The sequence below is a fragment of the Dermacentor albipictus genome, unplaced genomic scaffold, assembly GCF_038994185.2.
Source record: "Dermacentor albipictus isolate Rhodes 1998 colony unplaced genomic scaffold, USDA_Dalb.pri_finalv2 scaffold_12, whole genome shotgun sequence".
NCBI classification, from domain to species: domain Eukaryota; kingdom Metazoa; phylum Arthropoda; class Arachnida; order Ixodida; family Ixodidae; genus Dermacentor; species Dermacentor albipictus.
In genome coordinates this window covers 241,990-266,472 of record NW_027225566.1, presented here as the reverse complement: position 1 = coordinate 266,472, position 24,483 = coordinate 241,990, and the positions used below count along the sequence as shown (strand labels likewise).

General features: G+C 45.6%; 1 protein-coding gene and 1 long non-coding RNA gene across 3 annotated transcripts in view; both read right to left on the bottom strand.

The window, feature by feature from the left end:
* The window catches only part of LOC139051497 (vinexin-like), a 647,850-nt gene that overhangs the window by 518,143 nt on the left and 105,224 nt on the right, over nt 1-24,483 (bottom strand). The window lies entirely within an intron of this gene.
* On the bottom strand, nt 8,316-20,806 carry LOC135912182 (uncharacterized). Its single transcript, XR_011509401.1, has 3 exons — nt 20,539-20,806; nt 18,925-19,061; nt 8,316-9,402 (listed from the first exon to the last, which is right to left on the bottom strand). It is a non-coding gene; the product is annotated as an uncharacterized lncRNA (long non-coding RNA).

Here is a 24,483-nt window from a genome sequence, read left to right as displayed (position 1 = left end):
AGCACTACAATAGGTAGTGGCTGCCTTTGAAGGCGCGCAACATGGTAGGCTACTGCTCGGTGCCGCAGGGCCGGACGCACGTAACGGAGGCCGGTGTCGGCCTTATTCACACGTAGCCGCAGGACAAGAAGCTGTGTGAAGCTTGGCTCGCGAAACATAAAACCGGCAGTCATCGGCTACAACTCGGGTATGCAGCAAGCACAGACGCGAGGAAGATTTCTGCTACGGCGCCCGTTCTGCGATGTTCTCAAAACGCGCACTGAGACGCTCGCCTGAGTCCGCTGCCCGACTAATGTCATGACGGTTTGGTCTATGAACTTGTCGATACTATAGATACTGCCAAGTTCAGTGGAGTGGAAAGGCAGCGGTAAGAAGCACATTTAAAGAAAGCATGCCATATGGTCATGTTTGTGTTATGAATTAATGCACTGGATTACAAAAAAAGGAGCAGCGGGAAATTGCACGCTGAGAACGCCGATAAACATACAGTGCGACGCAACTCGAGAAATAGTATTAAAAGGTCAAAGAATTTAGAAGAAAAAAAAGATTGCATCGTCGCTACGGCACATCACAGTCCCCGTAGGCGTCGAAGTCTCTACAATGAAATTATTTTTGAACAGCTCTGATAGCACCCACGCAACAATGGTTGCCCGTATACTGTCAAATGCTCATATTCTGCGGCCTAAAGCTCATGGCACGATGCGAAAACGCGCGCGCGGAGAAAGCGAAACAGTGCGCGGACAATCATGCAGACACGCAGTGGGTCGCTGCGAATCTGCGCGATCGCTGCATTGAGGCTTCGTTATATTACGCTCCATTTAGTTATACAAACACTATAAGAACATATTTCACATAGTTTGCTCTCGGCGTTTACCTACCTTTCACGCAAGAAGCCGGTTCGGGAGACTCCATCGCGGCAACCGCGCGCAGTGGCGTTCAGTGTACGTATTCGGTAAAGAGATAGCGTCTGTACACGATTGTGTGCTTTCAGTTTGCCCAAGATTATTAATTAGACACTAAGAAACTTCTCTCGTTTCGAAAGTACTTACAAAAATGTCCGGGAGAGCTCGCGCGTGGTGTTTTCAGTGACCGCTGACAGCAAAACCTATGAGGAGCGTGCCACGTGATCCCTCATACTACGCCAGCGAGGCGCTTCCGATAGAGGGCGACTCCGTAACTCCTCGCCGCCAATAGCGCCAGCGCCCGCCGCTAGAGGCGCAACCGTGCATGAGAGGGCATGCGAACGCCGCTACCGCTGTGGTTGTGTGTGGGGCGGCCTCGGTAGAGCCTCGGTATTCTAGCTTTCTCAACTTCCTCAACGATCGCTTTAGTTTCACGTAACTATTTTTAACATTGAATATAATTAAATTACTGCCTGAGCGTGTCTTCTGCGATGATATGAGCGCACGGGACGAAAAAAAGCCGCTCATAACATGGAGCTTGCGGTGGTCTTAGACCGAAAAAAAAAGAAAGATCTGGAATTTTAAGAGCCAGAACCGCGATACGATTATGAGGCACGCCGTAGTGGGGGACTCGGGATTAGTTTTGACCACCTGCGATCCTTTAAAATGCACCTAAGCTTAAATAAACGGGTGTTTTGCATTTCGACCCCATCGAAGTGCGTCCGCTGTACACGGCCGGGCGGTCTCGGTCCGGATTTCTTCGTCATCGCCATTCGCCTCAACGCTTCGGTGGGCTCCGCTTTTTAATATTTGCCTTAAATTAAACACCGCGCATTCGCAACAAAACGCCAGTGGGCCCACTTATCACCAGATGAGTAAACGCCAATTCTCCGTTGTGCATAGCGCCAGATTGTTCGCCGAGAACAGCTGTTCAGTTTCTGTTAAACTGTGGCAGAGAAGGACTCTGTGGGCAGTATCTTATAACGAGATCAAAAGAATGAAATTGCTCTCGCAAAGGGCTGCTACCGTAGAATACTTAATGACAAAGAAAAGGGAACTGAGCTGCTCCATGTGCTTAAGATTTCTTGCAAAGCGATGCCATTTCTGAACCAGATTTAGGTAGAATTAATGCAAGACGAACTTCGCTACTAAATGTCTTCGGTGCGGCTTTTAACAACGGATTAAGGCGAACCTGAAGTGTTAGGACCTGCACAGTTGAAACTAGCTGTAATTAGGCAATTGCCTTAGCAAGCAGTCGTTTAGAAGCGTCAGTAAGCCCAGCACTTATTCAAGCTGCTCGTGGTTTCGACGCAGAAACGACGAGACTAGGTATTTTGGTTCTTAATTCGCAACTATTTACAATATGTTAAAATGTTGCAATCACCGGTCCTGATATTCTTATCATGGTCGAAAAATGAAAAAAAACTTTATAATTTGAATAAGAAAAGAAATAAAACGTGTTGGTGCAAAAACAAAATACAAGCACGAACATTTATTTATCATGTAAAATAAGCGGAGCGAAATACAGATAGCACAGAGGCGTCTGGTCATAAATGGTCCACCATTCACAATGCAAGAAGTTTGAAGGCTTTGAAGGTTCTGCTGTTGCCGTTTGTACTTGGCAGACTGCAATCGGAATTTGGCAAGTTTTCCTTGGCATTGTTGAAGCTGCTGTTTCGCGGCTCGAAGCTGGCGCCTCAACGTCTGCACTTCAGCACAGCTGGCACAGCCAATCACGCGGTCTGTTTGAGAAGCCGAGTCCGTGTGGTGGTTTTCCACCGGGTCACTGAGCGCCAATTCTGTAAAAAAAAAGAAGAACGAAGTTCTGTAGTTTGACATTTTGCAGGCTCTGCGGATGCCCTTCAAACTGACGGCAAAAAGTCAGCAATTTATGGGTGCAATCATAAAGCAAAAGAGTAAACCACACCTGATGGCGCGGACGTAAACAGGACTAACATACCGTCATTCCCTGATGCAGCATCGGTCCAGTCTGAACACGGCGTCGGCGATGATCGGCGCTCTTCAACCGCACCCGACAACTCACGAGGTCGTTTGCGTGAGGGTCGAACTGTCGATGAGCGGGACCGAGGTTTGGGCTTCGTCAGGTACGCTGGAAGGCCTTCAAAAATCCTTGGAACGGCGTTAGTCTTCAGCGTCGGCTTCTCACGCTCCAGGGACACGTCGTCGCCGTTGATGTTGAAATTGTACGCAGTGACGATGTCCGAGGCGTCAAAGTGTTTCGCGCACACACGTGTATACTTCGATTCGAAATTAAAACCGCCACTTTCCTGCCGCGGTATGGCCCGCTTCCATTTCTCGCGCTGCTCCTTGTTATTAGGTAAACAGAACAACGACACCTTTTCGGTCGTGCCCTTGTTGCCGGAACGGCACCCAGGCACGCAACACGTGTTCGGCATCGTTGTCCCACCCCATCACTTCAACCAAACAGCCCAACACTCGAAAAATAGCACAACACATGCACAGAACGCACCCGATCAGTCAGCTCGCCTCGCACTGCGCACGCATTTCGGTACGCGAACGATGCCCTCTGTGGCGCAGTGACGCCGCGTCGCGGCACCTTCGAGCAGTATATGAACCCCTCCCATAGCGTGACGGCGGAGTTTCGTGACCAGAAAAACATGGAAGGACTCTGCTTATACGGAGGAGCCGCTTCCCTACACAACATTGGTTACGTTCGACACATCGCAGGCAGCCCCTCGCCCGTTCGTGCCCCATCAGTTTCGGCGGCCAATATTCGATTCACTGCACGGGCTAAGCTTTCCCGGCATCAGAGCGACACAGATGCTTATCACAGGCCGCTTCGTCTGGCCAAGGATCAACAAAGATGTTCAAAGCTGGGCAAGATGCTGCCAAGCCTGTCAAGCCATGTAAGTCACCCGGCACACGCATTCAGCGGTGCAGCCGTTTCGATCACCAGAGACCCGTTTCGATCATGTGCATTTAGACTTGGTGGTGGGGTCTTTTCCACGCTGCCAAGGGTTTAGGTGCCTCCTCACGTGTGTCGACTGGTACTCAAGGTGCCCTGAGCCGGCGCCTCTACAAGACATCACCATCTGTAACGTCACGGCCGAAACGGTGGCGGAAGCATTTGCTGCGACGTGGGTGTCGCGGTACGCTTGTCCCTCGCGAATAACTACTGACCGAGGCCGACAATTCCAAAGCTCGTTTTTTTTCCGCCCTGGCGATACTGCTCGGCACGTGCCTTCAAACAGCACGGCTTACCCACAGCGAGCAACGGCATGGTCGAACGTCTCCACCGACAACTGAAGGCGTCAACTGAGCTTTAAAGAAGTGAAAGATACTGTAGCTAAAGTGAAGGAAAAGTCAGTGGCACTTCTTGATGCTTTAAGCCTAGAAGGCCTTCACAACCCTGTTAAGAAAGCAAAAGAGGGACAGTTAAAGGTATTCTTCTCTATGAAGACCCACAAACCGGAGATACCGTGCCGGGTCATCGTAACTGAAAGGAACACGTGGCAAAGCGAAGTTTCCACGTTTTTACAAGTCGACCTTACCTCGCTAAAACTGGCCGATCCTCTGGTTGTCCCGAATTCTGAGAGCGCTGTCGAATACCTCTCGTCAAGTAATCCATGAAGGTGTGCCGCTTTTAGTGTGGACGTAGATGATCTTTTTTTTTTGTTCTTTGCCTCACAACCAATTAATGTGCAGTGTCAAGGCATGCATTACGGAGCAGAATGATGAAATGCGATTTGTCCACAAATGTGGTGTTACTGTTGAAAGCTTCCTTGAACTTTTCTCATGTTATCTGAGGTCGACAATGATTGGACGGAATGACTCGCTTTTCATACAAATGGCTGGTATCTGTATGGGATCTATAGTGGCTCCCGTGCTGAGTAGCATTTTTTTTTGGCGTAGGGGGATGTGGCATTATACCGGCGTCTTTCTGGGATAGCCATCAAGAAGTACACATATGTTGATTTTATTAGTTTTATTTAACAGAAACGACTCTACCAACAAGATGGACGAAATAATGTGTATTTTTAGTGAGCTTGGTCAGGGTTTGAAGTTCACCTCGGAGCAACCAAAACAGGATGAACTACTACAATACCTTGACCTTAGACTACGTTTTCTAGATGACCATGTCTGTTTGGAATACTTCACCCGTCCTGCCAAGCCCCTGTTGAACTTCACCTCAGGCCATTCTAAAGTAGTAAAACATGCCATTTGAATCTCCGTACTTCGCGCCGTCCTGGTAAAAACATGTGAGCATGCAATGAGTGATGCCTTTGCACGTCAGGTAGTCAGGCTGGAGGAAGCTGGGTACCCGGATAGCTTACTAACGGGAAGCTCTGAGAAATTGATTAAATGGCTAAAGAACCCGAGGAGGCAGGAGGCTGAAGGAAATAGCAGGAAGAAGAACGTTGTAGTTGTACCCTATGCACATCGCCTATCTCATGGCCTGACGAACGTTGCAGGTCGTTATGGGGTGCAGGTTGTCTTTTGGGCTCCTGGAAAATTGAGCGCTATTTGTCCGGTGGTCGAAAGGCGAGAAAGTTGAGCAGAACGTAATCCTAACGTAAGGTGCAAAGTGAAACATGTTAACAAGCATGTAGGGTGCACTACCAATGCGGTATACTCTTTCCCGCTCAAGTGTGGGAGAGTGTACATAGGGCAAACCGGCCGGTGGATTAATGTAAGACTAAGGGAGCATGAAGTGTCCATGCACAAGAATGATTATGTGCATGTCTCTGCACATTGCCGGCAATGTAAGTGTAAGCCTCCGCTCAAAAAGACAACCCTTTTGTTTAAGCATACTGATGCATCCACCAGATTAGTCGTGGAAGCAGCCCACATTCAGCGAAAGGGCAGATGGTGCATTAGCCAGCCCTCGATCGCGCTTTCTCAGCAATAATTAACGTACCTAGATAGCTCGATACGGTAATAGATGCCCTGTGCACACGTGGCCCGGTTGTGCATTCGGTTGTGCATTCATGTAATCGCTTTTGTAGCTTATATACCTAATGTGTGTTTCAGTAAACATAGTTGTGAGCCAGCGCTCATCCTGTGTCATTTCACTCCATCGTCGTCTTGTTCGCGCTGTTCCCATTATGAATGTATACCAACTCGCCCAACTTTCCACTTTGGTTAAGGCCACTTTCGTGTGATTTCGCGTTCAGAGAAAACCTTGAAGATAGATTGACTTTCACGACAAAGAAGAGACAGTGACGTGCGACTGCGTGAGACCAGCCTATCGTGAACATTAACGCTTGATTCCTTCCTGCATTCATACTTAAGCCTTCGGCATTCTAAGGAGGGAGCTCTTGTAGCGACCGTACAGCGCTATACATCGTCCGCGCTTCTGGGAAATCGAGTTACCTCGCCTGACCTCCACGTGGGGGTCATTGCCCCCTGCTCTTTATTGGAAGTGAAGTGGCTGCCCGACTGGGGCACCATAGCCACTCGGCAAACCTCCTTTTACTGTGGAATAAAGCTAGTCGACACTCTGCCCTCAACCTGTCCAAACGTGCATTACTTGCCTTCGCTGAACCAGGCTCCGAACAAGCTGGTCTGCAGGAAGACTGCGACAATCTATAGACTGCATAAATTAATCACCATATGGGTGGACACAGCATGTTCCACGTTTGAGTTCCCGATAGAAGAAAGACGTAGTTCCAAACACAAAAAGCCCTACACGTTTCAACATTAGTAGAGGCCAGGGCTAAATCTGGCTTGAATGGTACAGCACGATTTGCCAGCGACAGCTGCTATGCGTCGTGGTTGGGCTAGTGGCAAGGAACACGCGTTGCCGTCGAGGAGAAGTGAGGGAGACGAGGGAAAAAGCTAAAGACAGACGAGTGCTGCTGGCCCGCACTTCGGAGCCACGACTACCTCACATTGGCTCGCAACGTTTTCCGCCAGTGTTCAGAGACACGGGATCTGCACACTGGAGGGCACCGAGACTCGGAAGAGCCGATGTTTGAATAGCTCATCCGATGAGGCAGTGTTGCAACTCTGGCGCACCTGGCTCTCCCGACGAGGCTGTCCAGACCACCCGGTAGGCTCCGGTAAAGCCCAACAGCGTGATGCTCTCGTTGTGCGACGCGATTATTATTATTATTATTATTATTATTATTATATTCTGCTCTCTTGGTTCGGACGCAGCCTATTATACCTCCCACCTAAGGAGAAAAGTGAGTGCAACAGTTTACACATGCCTACAATGTACACTCTAAAAATTTTAACACCCTTAAGGGTGTAAATGACTTGTCCCATGGGTGACACCCTTTTTGGGTGTATTGCTACACCTCAAGCAAAGGGTGCAAATTAACACCCTACAAGAGAAGGGGTGTTAATATGACGTCACCTCGCCTATGGGTGTAAAGCTAACAACACCCTTTCTATATGGGGTGTAACAGAGACACCACCCTTTCAATATGGGTGTAGCATGGACAACACGCTTCCAAAAGGGTGTTATCCCTGCAAGTATTTTAGCGTTCACTACAGCCATGTAGTTAATGGGCAGATTAGCTGTTGTGAATGCTGCCTAGCCTTAGCTACGGTACTACCTTGTTCAGTATGAGCCAGAATCTGTGAGGCGTCGTCATATTGCGCTTCTGGCCCGTCATGTGGTAGCATAACGTGCGACCCTTTCAGGCAAACAATTGAAGGTTTCACCATTGCAGCAAGGCACACAGACCATGCTTTTCGTAATCTTCCTCTGCAGTGATAGTACACTGCCGGTCGGATGCAGAGCGCAATAACTATGCGCGCTGCACTAAGGACACAGGATCTCCCGCACCTTGGTGCACCAGTACTTATAACCCCGTGGAAACAGCACACAGCCAAAAGCATAGTTACATGCATTTCAGAAATAATTAAAAACCTCCACTTTTCTTGGTCAAACATTTTCGCAACACCAGCTCAACCAGGAGGGAAAGACACCACAGCTCGTTGTTGTAGCTCATATTGAATGCAATAGAGCACAAGCAATGCATGGATTGGCGACGGTAACAAGTACAGTACTACAGAAGCATATGTTTGCCTGTCAAACAGTTTTTTGCCGTTTTAAGCACACATTTTACACCTCTATTCATCAAAGTTGTCATTTATCGCCACGGGATGCTTCTACTACTACTTTGACACATGACTTAAAGGTAGCACTCAAAGCCAAAGAACAAAGTGCTTCCACGTCGAATCATGTTTCAGCATTTGCGAACAAAACAGCATGTGTAGCTGTCCTTGCTGTTCAATATATAAGCATGCACTATTTCCTGAAATATATGTATGCTCCATTTACAGAAAGATACCTGCTTATACCCAATAACTTAGTTTATTTTTCACCATGTGCTTGCATTGAATATTGCAAAGGCATTGTAAGTTAAGCTACCAGAACAACAATCAGCTAGTCTAAGGTTACGTAATTGAACAACATCATTGTAAAATTTGTGACGAAATGTCAGAAGTATTTATTTCATTCAAGAGAAATGGTTACATAATAATGTTTGCACATTTTAAAAGTAAAAAGGAAGATGAGTAAAACCATACCAATACAAAGACATAAGCACCGAATAATGGCACAGGCTTGCTCAATTAAATTTTAAGCAGAACAGTTTTTTAAATAACCTCACTACTAAATATCACGTTTTCATTCGAAAAGCACTGCATCTTATTATAAAGCACAAAAATAACAGGTCACATAAGTAAGAAGTCTGAGTGTGTCTTTAACACAAGGATAAAAAGTTGGGCGAGTTGGTACAGTAACATGATCTTGGATTGTAGCGCGAAGTGGCATGGACACAGACTAGAAGCAGACAGGATGAGCGCTAACTCTCAACTAAATTTTTGCAAGCTAGTCTCTTATCAAGTATACCTGTAGGCATTGCGACCATTGTGCTCCCAAGATGCATGAGGCATTAGTCATTGCAGAGTTGTAAGGACATGACAATCCTAGGATGATTATGTTCTTGAGGCTTTTTTTCCCCACTTTCCATCTTTTGAAATGTGTATACTTTAGTCATGAATACAAAAATGCTACAACTGGCATGTGATAAGTTTTGCATCTTATTTCCTAGCAGCTCATTGAACCAAGCCACGATGACAAATTTAAATGCTGTTACCTCATCAGACATTCAAATTTCTTAAACACAAACAAAACCAGATAGGCATTAGAGTGAGCATCACTTAAATACATTACACTGGTTTAAAGTTATTGCGCCACTTTGTGCCAGGTAAAAACGTTAGAAACATCAAAAATGTTAAGATTCTACGGCCAACCGTGAAAACTAAATAAAAAAAATCATTAAGCTTTCTTAAACGGGTACAGGAGCTTTACAACTAGCTGTCTTGGTGATGGACACGCAGATAGATGGGCAGCCATTCCACTGAGACGAGAATGTTGAGGGCTTCGCATGGAAGTCTGTGAGACACTGCAGAGTAGTTCTTGGTCCACATGAAGGAGGTTGCTTGCATACACGTCTGGGCCACCATACTGAATGCATGGTGTTACCGGAGCTTTTTCCCCCTGCATTGTGGTAAAAAAGCATGGTTAAGTTTATACGATATTTAATATGCAAAAAAAAAAGAGGCGAGACATGCAGACAGGACACGAGAGTAGAGAAGTGAACACGAACGCGAAAAACATGAAAAAATTCATTAAATCGTTTTATTAGATAAAATTTTTATACTATGTGTCATTCGTTATGAGGGTTCATAACCGCAACACATTTAATATATAAGAAGGTAGAATTATCAGCTTGGTCAGTTTGTACAAGCTCGTTTGAGGCAAGAAATCGAGTTTCACAAACACAACCTCAACATTCTTGATTGAAAAAGGAACACTTCACATGACATGCAGTCCTGTGAGTGGAAATTGCACAGTTCAAGAAAAACAAATTAAAACTCACAGACCGATCCTGAAAAAGGAATAAGCACCTGCTACTGCAAAAAGCGAATTAATTGATAGGTTTTAGTAGCACAAGGGCATCTTTGGCCAATTAGCGCCAAGCCTATACTGCAAAAAATAAACTTAGTGCATCTTTACAAAGCAAATATATAAAGGTGACTAATGCCTCTCTGCACTACAGTTGTTAAAAGGAAGAGGTCTGGACACCGACCAAAAATGGTTCACCGACCAAAATTTTATCGGCAAGTACATGGAGCAGCAATGGGTGCGTGGATTTCGGTCACAGTAGCCAACCTAACAATGGAGGCTATCGAAGCTCAAGCGCTGTCCTCATTTACACCGGCACCAAAAGTCTTCCTCAGATATGTCGACGACTGTTTCAGCATTTTGCAAAGGAAAAACCTTGACCCTTTCACGGCTCACCTAAACAATATACAAGCTGCAATCAAGTTCACCGTTGAAGTGGAATCCGAAGGGCAACTGCCGTTCCTGGACACCCTTGTGCAGCGAGATGGGCCAAACCTGTTATTCAAGGTGTTCAGGAAGCACACTCACACGGGCCGCTACCTAAACTACAGATCGGTGCACCCTGCTTCGCAAAAGAGGTCTGTTGTCGGCTCTCTTCTTCGTCGGGCAAAAAACGTGTGCACAACAGCGGTAGACCACATGGCGGACAATGCACTTGTGCGGAGCGAATTAATGGCTTGTGGATACCCTGAGTACGTCATTGACTCTGTAGGGCGTCAGCTGGCTCGCACAGTACCCACCCAGTCTGGACCCCCCAAAAGACGGGCTGCTATTCCGTACGTCCCCGGCATAAGCGAAACTCTTGCACGCGTCCTGCGGTCATATGACGTGCAGGCTGCGCATGTGCCCTCCCGGAAACTTAGACACGAGCTAGTGCATGTGAAAGACCCATTGGAAAAGGACAAGTTCCCAGGCGTGGTGTATGTCATTCCGTGTGCGGACTGCCGATATGTGTACGTCGGTGAAACCGGCAACTTCAAAACAAGACTTAAGCAACACATGAATGACGTCCAGAAACGACACGTTGCATCAAATGCCTTGGCCGAACACTGCGCAGCCACATCACATAAGATTAACTGGGAGAAATCTCGTGTGATTGCGAAGGAGCGAAATCATTCTTCGCGTCTTTATCTTGAGTCCCTAATCATCCAAACCACGGCGCACACTCTTAATCGCAACGAAGGCAATCTGCCGCCCATGTATGCCAGGTGCCTTAATCATGTTTTGAGACGCACATAAAAAGGGGCGCCAGCTCTGCCGCTTCTTTCATTGTGAACAAGGCTCCCGTGGGGGAGCCGAAACGTAAATAACTCTTTTAAACCATTTTTGGTCGGTGTCCAGACCTCTTCCTTTTAAGTATGTATCATCCCGACCAGACGGGCTTCCGTCATACTCTCAACTTCATGCACTACAGTTGCTTTGCTCTAGCGTGAAGTCATTTTAATGCATGCACACGTACATACACATGCTACACCCAAGTGTAACAGCTGCAGAATTAAAATTGGGCATCAACAAAGTCGCAACATTTAACCATTGATCCCAAGCTGTACTAGTGACTGGAGGTAGTACCAATATCGCCAATGACGAGTTGCACTCTTTCTGCCCGATGTTATGCTGCTCGTATTGTCAAAGATGAGTTACAGTCGGCATTGAGGGAAAGCTGCCCTCAAGAGCAGCTCTTATTTTTGTGTTATTTCTAACCAGAGACCAATGAAGTAATATATTTTTAGAATGAGAATGACGCCGAAAAATTGAGTACGTAAAATATTTGGTGCATTTTTCCGGAATTAACTTGGGGGTTAACGGCTAAAGCGGCAATCCAGACACTAGAACAAGTTTTGACATGTTTGTTACCAGTGAATGCTAGAAAATATGTTGGCATTCTGTAGTTTTGTCCAACAATGCAAAAGGGATTCTTAATAACTGATGAAATAAATGGAAAAGTATCATGAAGTATATTTCGTGAATGTAACGCAGAATCACTCAACTTCTGTTACTATATAATCTCCACTAGATTAACCTGCACTTTCTGAACTAGTTCAGGAGGTGCTGAATTTCACTCCTCATTCCACCAGTTCAACGTGGCAGCACCTGCACGTTGTGATTCGTTTTACTTAGTGCAGGCTTTGTACAGGGCGAGTTCACAGCATTCCCTGCACTTGGCCGAAAGGTAGTGCATGTTTACGCAGCAGGTGTGGTGCCGCTTCTGCACGAGTGAGGCGCAGAAATCAGAGTTTCATACAATAATTACTAGAGGGAACTCTGACGTTAGTGTCCACAGGAGATCAAACAAGAACGGCTGTAGCAGCATGGAAATTATGGGAAGTACATGGATTTGCCTAAACTTCATCTGTTTGGCTTCAAACGGCTTTGTGACTTTGTAAACTAGTCATTCTCAACAATATACTGTGTAATAAATAAATAAACATGAAAATCGTCCGACGACAGGATTCAGACACAGGAACTCTAGAACAGAAGTCTGATATTGAAACCATTAAGCCACGGAGGCATGTAACGACAAGCGAGTGCAACGCCCTGATGAATTTATCGCGGGCATACCAGTGCCTTGAGACGCTTGGCGCCCTTCGATTTGGCTACCTGGACAAGCTCAATCGTTGCAATTAATAGCAATTGTGCGTGTTGACGCCTTCTTCTGCACTTCGAAGAGTATAGACTGCGCTGAAATTTACGGCAATGAGATTTATATAGCGTATAATATACGAAGCCACAAGAACGTCTGAATTCACAAGCACGATTATCCGACAAATACATGTGCTTCCCATCATTCCCATGGTGGTACGACTGCAGCGCCAGAGTTCCCTCTAGTAATTACTGTAAGAAACTCTATGGCAGAAATAACCGAAGTGCCTCGCATTTTGTTCTGGAGTAATAAACTAAGTTTTGCTGGTCCCATAAATCTTACTGGTCATTAATTCCAAGTTTTAGTGCAGTCACATGTTTAGTAACCAATTGTGGTATTTTGCATAAACATTGCAAAGCCAACTGTGGTGAATGTTCACCCTGGTAAATTGTTTATGATGGAGTAGCATAGACTACTGAAGAAATCTCTGGAAGGCAAGTCAAGTAATTTTCTTATTAGCAGCCTCTAAACAGCATTCGAGCTTATGACACATGCACCTCAGATATGCAAATATTTCCTTGACTCAGCAAGAAGCGATGCTTCATGTTCCACGAGGCTACCTCTATCAAAGCAGTATTGGTGCTCTCTAAAAACAATGCCAATGCATATTATCCAAATATTTTTCAGGGGCAACAGTTATGCCTGAAATCATGCTAGATTAGTTTTTTTAAACACATGCTCAGACCATGTTAGAAGTGCTTCTTAAAATCCTCCTATTTATTAGACTAGTCATATATCTGTACACAAAGGCTACTAATTAGGTCCCATGCTATATCATCTTAACAAAAACTTCACTTAGTAATACACATGCTATGATAAGATTTGAGACCACATTGAGATACTGAACAAGGTGAATTCATTATTTTTAAAATGAAGCTCCTGTTCTTCCAAAGGAGAAGAAAGGATACTGAGGGTCAAAATTTTTCTGAATCACAGCTGGAAGATACCAGGGAAGGCACGTGGAAACTTATTTGTAATTTTCTATTTAAATGTAGAAATGATAAAGGGAAATGAAAATGGTAAAAAAAACAACCAGGCATGGGGGGAGAACGAACCTACAGCCTTTGCATTAGGCATGCGATGCACTAACCACTGTGCCACCAAGGCAGCATTCAACCGTCCACAATGGCCCCTAAGATTGTCGACGCTCGAACACGGCAGTAGTACCACAGTGCAGGCACGTACCCAGGATTTTTTTTCGGGGGGGGCCCACCACCTCCATCATCATCATCATCATCATCATCATCATCATCAGCCTGTTTTATGTCCACTGCAGGACGAAGGCCTCTCCCTGCGATCTCCAATTACCCCTGTCCTGCGCCAACCGATTCCAACTAGCGCACGCGAATTTCCTATTTTCATCGCTCCACCTAGTGTTTTGTCGTCCTCGATTGCGTTTCCCTTCGCTTGGTACCCATTCTGTAACCCTAATGGTCCAACGGTTATCTAACCGGCGCATTACATGAGCTGCCCAGCTACATTTTTTCCTCTTGATGTCAATTAGAATATCGTCTATACCCGTTCGCTCTTTGATCCAAACCACTCTCTTTCTCTCTTAACGTTATGCCTAGCAATCTTCGTTCGATCGCTCTTTGCGTGGTCCTTAACTTGCTCTCAAGTCTCTGCCCCATATGCACTGGCAACATGCACTGAGAAATGCACTGGAAAATGCATTGGCACTGGATATATTGCACTGGCAAAATGCACTGATTGCACACTTTACTTTTCAATGATAATGGTAAGCTTCCAGTCAGGAGCTGGCAATGTCTGCCGTATGCGATCCAACCTATTTTTATTCTTCTGTGAATTTCCTTCTCATGATCAGGGTTCCCTCTGATTAATTGACCTAGGTAAACGTACTCCTTCACAGTCTCTAGTGGCCGACTGGCCATCCTGATCTCTTGTTCCTTTGCCCGGCTATTTATCATTATCTTCATCTTCTGCATAACAATATTTAACCCCACTCTTACACTCTCTCTGTTAAGGTCTCCAATCATTTGTTGTAACTCGTCTGCATTGTTGTTGAATAGAACAATGTCATCGGCAAACCGAAGGTTGCTGAGATATTTGCCGTCGATCTTTACTCCTAAGCCTTCCAAGTTTAATAGCTTGAATTCTTCTAAGCACGCAGAAAATAGCTTTGGAGAAATTGTGCCTCCCTGTCTGACCCCTTTCTCTATAGGTATCTCCCTGCTTTTCTTGTGTAGAATTAAGGTAGCTGTAGAACCTCGTAGATATTCTAACGCGAAAGACGAGTCAGTAAGGCGAGAAACTATTTACAGATTATATTTACAACAACGGTTGCAGCGCTGACCGGTTAGATTCACAGCGCGAGCCCAGTTCGTTCTTCCTCCTCTTTTCTGGAGTGATGGCGCATACGCGCCTCGTTCAAACAAACAAATACCTCACGCATGTAGCAATATTTTCCAAGCTTTTTACGTAAGCGTTCTGTACTCCTTGATTACGTAGTGCCTCTACGATTGCTGGTATCTCTACTGAATCAAATGCCTTTTCGTAATCTATATAAGCCACATAGAGAGGCTTATTGTACTCTGCAGATTTCGCGATAACCTGGGTGATGGCATGGATGTGATCCATTGTAAAGTATCTCTTCCTGAAGCCAGCCTGTTGTTCCCTTGGTTGACAAAATCCAGTGTTAACCTTATTCTATTGGGGATTATTTTGGTAAATATTTTATATAATACTGGGTGCAAGCTAATGGTCCCATAATTGTTCAATTCTTTAACGTCTCCTCTTTTTGTGGATTAGTATAATGTCTGCATTCGTCCAGTTTCCTGGGACCCTTGCAGTCGATAGACACTTCGTATAAAGAGCGGCCAGTTTTCAAGCATTATGTCTCCTCCATCTTTGATTAAATCGACTGTTATTCCACCTTATCCTCCCGCTCTTCATCGTTTCATGTCTTGCAGGGCCCTTCTGACCTCATCGCTAGTTATAGGAGGGTTTCTGTATCCTGTTCATTACTGTTTCTAAGTGAACTATCGTGACACCTCTGGGTGCTGTATACAGGTCAGCTTAGAATTTTTCCGCTGCTTTTACTATATCTTCGAGATTGCTGATGATATTATCCTTCTTATCTTTTAGTGCATACATCATGGTTTGTCCTACGCCAGGTTTCTTTTCTACTGATTTCAGGCTGCGTTCATTTTTTACGGCTTCTTCAGTCTTTTCATGTTATAGCTTCGAATATCAGTTATTTTCGCCTTGTTGATCAGTTTTGACAGTTCCGCGAATTGCGTAACGCTGTGCGGCCGCCAGTCCCATACAACCGCGTAGACCGCAGGACTCTGCGATTCTAGACGTACTGGGCTCACTGCGAAATGTTAGAAAAACACCCACATAAGCACAGCAGAGAAGTGGCTACGTGAGGCGGTTCGACCGATAACTGTAGAAGCGTCGTCATTCAAAACAAGTAATTGTTCTCCACTTCCGGCGGCGATTTCTCTACTTCCTTCTTAAATAAAAAGATGCTGATCCATAAATATTCTCATAAACAACGGTTAACTTTTTTTATTATTCGCTTTTGCTTGCAGTTTGGTTGTTGCCTTGGCTCTCTCCCTTAGTAGATCGCTTAATATCACAACACCTTGCGATTTTTGTTTCCAGTTGCCAATTTTGCACGAAAAGTGCTATACAGTTAGGGAAAAACAGACGAGGTAAGGGGCGACAGTCATCTTGCTTATGGGTTTAAGGGTTATTGCAGGGTTTCCTGATGGACGCTCTTTCACATTATTCTATTTCCCACCTTATCTAACCCATATCCCGTGTATATGGTTTTGGGCATCTGTCAGCGTCGCGGCGAGCCGTAACTCAAGGAAACAATGAAGCGAAGGGATAAGTTAAACGCAATTGGCGTTTTCTCCGGCCGCAACTCGTTCCATGAGAGTACAGACCAGCTGAGTAACAGCCGCATCCCTCTCCTGGTCCCAGGATCAGCCTGAACAAAGAAGGCTGCACTAACAAAAGCAACAGCTATGCGCGTGACGGTTGAATAGATGGTGACAACTGAACACATTTCGAGTTAATCGCGCGGCTGCGGAATCTACGAGAAAACTGTCCTTCACATTACAAGAGATGCCGATAACTACCGCCATCTAAAAGGAGTGAAAAAGGCAGCATAATGCTGACCGATGAACAGCTGCGAAGTCTCAACATTGATCTGGCGGCGCTTTAGGAATGTTTGAGGAGCGGTGGCGTGGGTGGGGAGGGGGGGGGGGAGTATGCCACTTGATTTCGGGGGGGGCCCGGGCCCCCCCGGGCCCCCCCCTGGGTACGTGCCTGCCACAGTGGTTAGTATATCACATGTGTAATGTGAAGGTTATGGGTCCGTTCTCCACCCACAGGTGGATATCTTTTAATCCACTTTCACTTACCCAGAATTTATCATTTCTATACTTCATATAAAAAAACTTAACACATGTTCCTGTATGCTTTCCTTGGCCTCATTATCTGCTGGCTTCTTCCAGTTCTGTTACTTCCAACACTTATACATATTCTAATCTGGTAAGTAAACAGTTCTGCATGATGCTAGAATACAATATAAACATTATTGCATGGCAGTGTTATGTAGAATGCCTTACATTGCCCAGGCAAGGTGTATTTATGTCAATCTGAAAAAAAAAAACCATTTCCACTCTAGGCAGAAATGCTGTGTACTGCTGTGTGCAACAGGGTTTAACGAAAACAACTTGTTCAGAAATAAAGCCACCAAACCACGAGGAAACATGAAAACTAGATGAAAATTTGTGCAGTTGCATGTTAAAAATTTAGCACAGCAACAGATAAAGACATAATGAAGGAAGCGCGAGGATGTTTTATTTTGGACACACGAGGCAATATACTTGAAAGATGCATATGAGCTTACACGTGGAGAAATATTGTTTATGTAGTAGCTAAACTACGAACAGGCCTAGAACACACTGATACAAGGTGTCGAGCATGTCAATCTTATCATGCCCTTAAGTCAAAGAAACATGGCTGTTTCTCATGATTCGCTACACATGGCTGGCTTACACAACTTAGCCACTTCTATATATGCCTTGTAATTACGAGGTGGTCTGTATAACACATGCAAGCTTTAAATATGTACAACTGCAACGTAGCTGGACAGCACCAAGGTAATGTCGTTTGCCATCGTTTTGAGGAAGTGAAACCAATTCTTGCATTTTTCGTAATTAGGTAATTAGTTAGCAACGATTACTTAACTGCTCAAATATTATATTCAAAGCAAAAGTGTCAGTGCGAAAATTGTAGAGCACCCTGAAAAATTCCCAATCCAGCTTTCTACTGCTCAATAGGTGCAACAAATGTTTCTTTCAAGCTTGAAAGAAGCCAGTGAACACATGCAAGTGCCGTGCAACTAACCGCTCGTGCACCTGAACACCATTTGGCTCCTCCTTTCATGCTTGAAAAAAAAACTTTTTGAAAAGAATATTTTAGAAATTGATTAATTATTGACTATGTTTTAGGCAAAATGCATGAAATAGTGTGACTGCCACCTCCATTTTCGGCGACATGAATTGACTCCATTTTCATGTCCAAATCCAGCTATACATGGTGCGTGTTTTGAGCTGGTTCTGTAATTTAGGCTGGTTTTGACTAATTGAAGCTTCGCACTTTAATAATGGAGTCAGGTTAAAAAGAAATTGGTACATAAACAGTCGCTGTCAGTACTCCATACTCCTTTAACTTAGTGCAAAGTGCTTGTGAGCCAAGAAGTTGGTAGTTCTAAGCAGTATTTCTCATTTTGACCTAGTGTTATAGCCCACTTACTATGATGCCATGCTGCTCAGTCATGCTGGTCCCAGCTTCAATCTAGGCCATGACAGCTGCCCTCCAATGAGGGTAAAATGCAATAACGCTTATGCACTTATATTCAGGTGTACATTAAAGAAGGCCAGGTTCCCAAAACTTCAGGCTGTGACTTTGGTATGTAAAAGCCCATAATTGAATTTTAATATCTAAAGGTGCTTTATTAGGAGCAGGGGCATCATTTTGAGCTTTTACTGCACTGCCATGGCACCAAGAAGCTCTAAGTAAATAAAACAATTTCATAGACAATGTACATATCTTGCAAACATTTACAAACACTTCTCTGCATGCACCTCTGTTGCTGTTATATTTAGATCCGTATGCCAAGGCGGGTTATGATGTTAGAACTTGTTTCAACTTGTTTTTTTTACCGCTTTAAAGTTGTTGGTTACCTTGCATCTCATTGTGTGTCGAACGCACATTTCAGTGCATCAATTTCTTCAGAAAGTGAACTCCTCTTTATTTATTTGTGCATGCAAAAAGGGTTCAGAAGAACTGCTTTCTGAAGGTCTGTATAAGAACAAAAAACAATTCTATGTAGGCTGCACAAAGAGAAAGGATTGGTTTGTAAATATGTTATTTAGTTCTTAAAAAAAGAGGCAGCTGTCAGTATTCTGTTCCAAAGTAAAAATTGGCCCTACCTGGCTCTGCTTCAGTTTCCGATGTTGATGGTCCATTCGGGGGCACTCAACTGATAGGCTGCACTTTGGCGATGTCGGGTGTGCTGTCACCAGGCCCAAGGTCGATCGACAGCCTCACCAAAAGTCGAGTCCAAACGCTATAAAAGAAATATCATTTTGCTATCAGTTTTGTCATCTTGCGTGTTTCACACACGGCCGTCAGTGGAATATTTCGTCACTTGGATACTGAAAGAAATTCAAGCATTTTCTGGCAGCCAAGCTGATGATGATGATGTGTGGTGTTTTATGGCGCAAGGGCCACGTTTGGCCAAAGAGGGCCATGACAAGTGGTAATGTTGACGATGTATTATGGAAGATGTAACTTGGCTGTAAACTGGCCTAAAAATTGTCGCTGTAAAGTGCGTAAAATCTACGTGCTATAAAATTATGGCGATGACTAATGACAAATAGTATGAACATTAAAATCCATCGTGGAAGAATGATGCAAAATATAAAATATACAGGATGGTAAAATTACTTGGAGCACTGCTGCCTCGCCAGAGCCCTTGAAACACAAGGGCCTAGAGGCATGTGCTATACGAAAGAGCTATCACAGCAGCATCCTCTGAAGAGAGGACGGCAGCCAAGCTGAATACACAGTAAATGGAGAACATTAAAGAGCAAATGCAGTTGTCACATTAGATTGATCAAGTACAGCAGAAATGGAAAATAAATCAGTGATACTCTGTTGGCTTTGAATGCAAGAAACGTAAAAACAGGAACTTGCAGCCACGCCACATTGAATTTCCCGCGTTTGCTACACCTCACAAGTTTGGCATCGTCCGGTACTCGGGGATAGTAACCGCTTAAAATCAAGATGAACGAGCGTCGGCATAAATTAACAGGATACTTAACCAGGCAATATTGGCGCATAAAACAACTCACGTAGCGAAGCTACTGTCAATTACCCGATGACGCATCTGCGGGCGAATTCAAAAAGGAAAGAGTTTCACTTGTTTCACGCCTACTAAGCTAAGACAGAATTCGAGTTTCTTACTAAACTATACTGGATATTTACGCTCCGAATAAAACGCTGGAAATTTTGTTACGTCACATTGCATACGTATGAAAGTGAGGAAATTGCTTTTGTTGTATTCTGCCCAGACGGCATGCAGCAGCTACCTCTCATGCAACAAAAGCATGAAAGTGGTACTCGTGACACTGAAAACAAGCATATACAGCGCCAACGTTACGCCCCTTGGAGTTGGAACTAAGCACGATAAAGCCAGTTAGTTTTCTAGCTTTCATAACGCCATGAACACGACCAAACATCGAGCGAAACAACTCTCTGCTCTCGAAAATTATTACCGCTTCCATTTATATACTTATCGCTGCCACAAGCAAAAGTCAATGGGCTAGCTGTCCACAAGCCGCAGATTAGACTGACAGCAACATATTACGGTAACGTAAAACAATTTCCACGCTAACTTAGCAGCCGCGGTGTGCTCTAAATGCCAAAGTTCTCGTTTGCCGCTCGAAATTCACACCATGACGACGGGCACTGCATCTTTCACATGAAATATTGCACGCTTTGCGCCGGAGCTCAATAGGAGGGCGAAACGCATTTGCACGTACCTGAAATCCGCATGCCGGAAAGCCGTTGACGCTTCCGAGAACAGGGCGCACAGCCATACACCCGTACGGCGGCTTGACTTGGACGTGAGGCACTTCTACCAAACATTTCACATGCGACATGCTTCACACCGATTGCGCGAACACCAAAAAATGACGCAGGCCGCATTGCGACGCCGAGCAGACGTGCATCCACCGATGAGCTGCGTGCGCGGATTGCAGAGAACAAAGCCATACAAAACGTTAGGCGCGAGAAGATGGCGGCTCTCGTTGCGAAGACTATAGTGTACTCACTATACGAAGACGAAGCGAACGAAGCAATGACGCGCGAATGAATGTTGCCAACTGTTGGTTCCGCGTTATGCCGGCGGTGGTGGCTTTAGTGGCGTGTGTTGCGGCTGTCTAATTTTTTATTTCTTTTTCCCAAACAGTATAATTAAGATCAGTTATTTGTTTGAATTTTTAACTGTGTCATTTGGCATTATCTTTGTCTTTTTATGCTATTAAGCGGCCAATTAGGGCCTCCCAGGTTCGCGCGCGCCAGCTGCGCGCGCAAATCTCAGAGGCCATAAGACAACTCGTTAGGAGATGCCGTTCTTGTCGTTAACGTTTCATCATCGTTTCTTCAACTGAGATAGGTAGTGTCCCTTTTCCCGGGGTTGGGAGGGGGCGATCAAGACGGCATCGCTCCGCGGGGCGCCGAGGAGTGGGTTGGTGTTGGTTCTTATCGCGAAATTCGCGAACCCTGCGATTTTTTTTATAACGTAAGCATTTCTATACTTCTCCAACAAGAAAAAACATCCGTCCGTCAGTCCGTACCACACGATACGTTTTAAAATAGAACCCGCAACAGCGAGTGAATTCACCTTCGTGCTAGCTCTCGCTTCAACGCGACCGAAGCGGCGAGAACACTGCGCTCACGAAGCTCTCAGCCCATGCCGCACTATGCGCTTTTCGCAGAACACTTTCAAGATAGGTGTACGCGCGTCTGTTTTCAAAGCGAAGTAAACGGTGCGAACACAGCGCGGGAAGGTTTCAGCAGTGGGCACACTCTGTCCACAATGCAGTTCGCTTTCAAGATACGGTTCGCGCGGCCGTGCCACAAGCAGCCGCCGCCGGAGAACGGTTGATAATGTTTCGGCGCGGATGAGGAGGGCTAAAGAGCGATAACAGCTCAAAACGAACGGAACGTCACCAGCGCGCCTGGCCCCGCCACCTGCAGTACTTTGCTTGCGCCGCCGACCAGAGCAGCTCGTGTCGCCGCAGCGCTGTCGCTTATACTTGTCGGCTCAAGTCTCATAACATTGATAACGACATGGACTGCGTGTAGATGAGGAAGAGTCACAATGCTTACGCACACTTAGACAAATCCGAGAGGAGTTCCGGTGTGATTTTTTTTTTTTACCGGAAATGTACAGTGAGCGGTGGGACCCAGAGTTGACAATGCCTGTAAGAGGGGTGCCAAGCTTTTTTTTTTTTTTGTGAGAGTCTTGCCCAGCTCCGAAAGATCTGCTCAAGCTAAGACTTGCTGATGGCTGTATGGGTTTTTTTTATTGTCGCATGCCCTCGAACCGCCACAGATCCTACAGTGTAATGGCATTAGAGCAGTATTCACGTGCAAAGGGAAATGCAGCCGGTAATTGGGCTGCCTAAGGTTTGCGGCCCGGCGGCAGCTGCCCTCCCGTCCCCCGTTTCCGTTGACAAGTTACAGGGAGGGGTCTAGAGCAATCTTACACCCTCTCCCGACAGTGGCGTAACCAGAAAATTTTTTCGTGTGAGGGGGGGGGGGTCCCAATTGGCCGTGGAGGGGGAAGGAGCGGGGCCATTGCCATAGCAGCAAAAATTTTACTGTTAGTGAGCGTTACAAGTGCCCGGCGTGCCCCACTTGGCTACGCCGCTACTAGCTCCCCTCCCTCCCCCCCGCGCAATCGACGCAAATCGAGCTATCAGAACGTGCATGACACGCATGCATGACATAACATGAATGACATGCCGCGAAGCTAGCATGGATGTCGTCACGTCATCATCATCATCAGCTTATTCTGACGTCCATCGCAGGACGAAATCTTCTCCAGCGATCTCCAATACCCCTGTCTTGTGCTAACTGGTTCCACGTGTCTTCAAGTTTCCCAATTCCATCACGTCCACATTATTCTCTGCCGTCCTCGACTGTGCTTCCCTTCCCTTAGCACCCATTCTGCAACTCCAATAGACCAGCAGTTCTCTCCCTTACGCATTGCAATGTCTGCCCAGCACGACTACTTCCTCATAATGTCAACCAGAATATCAGCTATCCCCGTTCGCTCTCTAATCCACATCGCTGTCTTCCAGTTTATTATCATCATGCCTAATCATTTTCATTGCATCGCTCGTTGCGCGGTCCTCAACGTCTTCCAAAGCTTCTTTGGTAACTTCCAAGTTTCGGCCCCATACGTTACTAACGGTAGAAAGCAATAGTTAGCAGTAAGCTCCCTGGTCATGATTTAGTAATGCCTGCCGTAAGCTCTCCAGCTAATATTTTATTTTTGTTAATTTCCTTGATCAGAGGCCCCTGCGACTAATTAAGCTCAATAAACGTATTTCTGCGCAGGTTCTAGAGGCTGACTGCCGACCATGACATTCGTTCTCTCGTCACGCTGCGGAACATTACTTTTCTCTTCTGCATACTAACTCTCAGTCAGACTTACACTTTCTTCGACATGTTCCTCAAACGTTTGTTGCAAATAGTCTGCAGTGTTGCTGAGTATGCCAATGTCATCTACAAACCGTAAGTTGGTGAGCTATTTACCGTTAGCCCTCACTTCTAACCATTCCCAGTCTAACTGGTTGCACACCTTTAAGCATTGAGTGATAGCATTGTAAATATTTTGCTATTGATCATATGAAGCCTTTTGCAGATATCTGGCTATGCAAAGTCTGCGCGTTAGTGTCATCCGTTCGATATCAACATTCGTGGGAAACTTCGTTTTTGACCACTGTTCGGAGCCAGTGCGCTGCTGCCTAGGTGCCCTGATCTAATCATTCCAGCTACCTGATTCAAGCGCAGGTAGCGCGCGTTTCATGTACAGCCAATATCAACGCCTTAACTGGCAATGTTCATTTATCATATACTGTAAGCTTGTTCACTTACTCCCTTATAATTAGGGTGTAAATTAGAAAGACTGTGGGTGTTCCAAGGGTGTTTTCTTGTTGAACGCCCTTTTGCGCTGAAAAGGGGTGTTTCAAGGGTGTTTACAAGGGGTGAAAAGATGAATACACCCGCATTACACCCATAAGGGTGTGAAAATTTTAAGAGTGTAGGTGTTGCGGTCGGGGTCGTTTTTATAAGAGTTGGTCATCACTCAGACGGTCGCTACCGTCACCGACACCATTACCCGCCGTGGTTGCTCAGTGGCTATGGTGTTGGGCTGCTGAGCACGAGGTCGCGGGATCGAATCCCGGCCACGGCGGCCGCATTTCGATGGGGGCGAAAACACCCGTGTGCTTAGATTTAGGTGCACATTAAAGAACCCCAGGTGGTCGAAATTTCCGGAGTCCTGCACTACGGCGTGCCTCATAATCAGAAAGTGGTTTTGGCGCGTAAAACCTCATCATTTAATTTTTAACCGACGCCATCGGTGCATCTCAAATGGGCATCGTTGGCCCACGCTACCGTTGCGTCACACGAAGGCGAAATGGGCCCACGCCGCCATCCGTATTTTCGTGACGAGAGTGACTCGTCCGTGAGAAGCTATATGTCGAAAGTTTGAAGCAATAGTAAGCGTTTGAGTTACGTTTTTACTGGAACTAAAGAATGCACATGATTACGCAATTAAGTGGCACACATAGTTACCAGAATATGGGGCTCTCATATAGCACCACTGATCTACACGATTAACGGAGCACACATGCTGCACGTCAGAGGACACTTGTAACACACAAGACGTCCTCTCAAAATATCATTGGTCT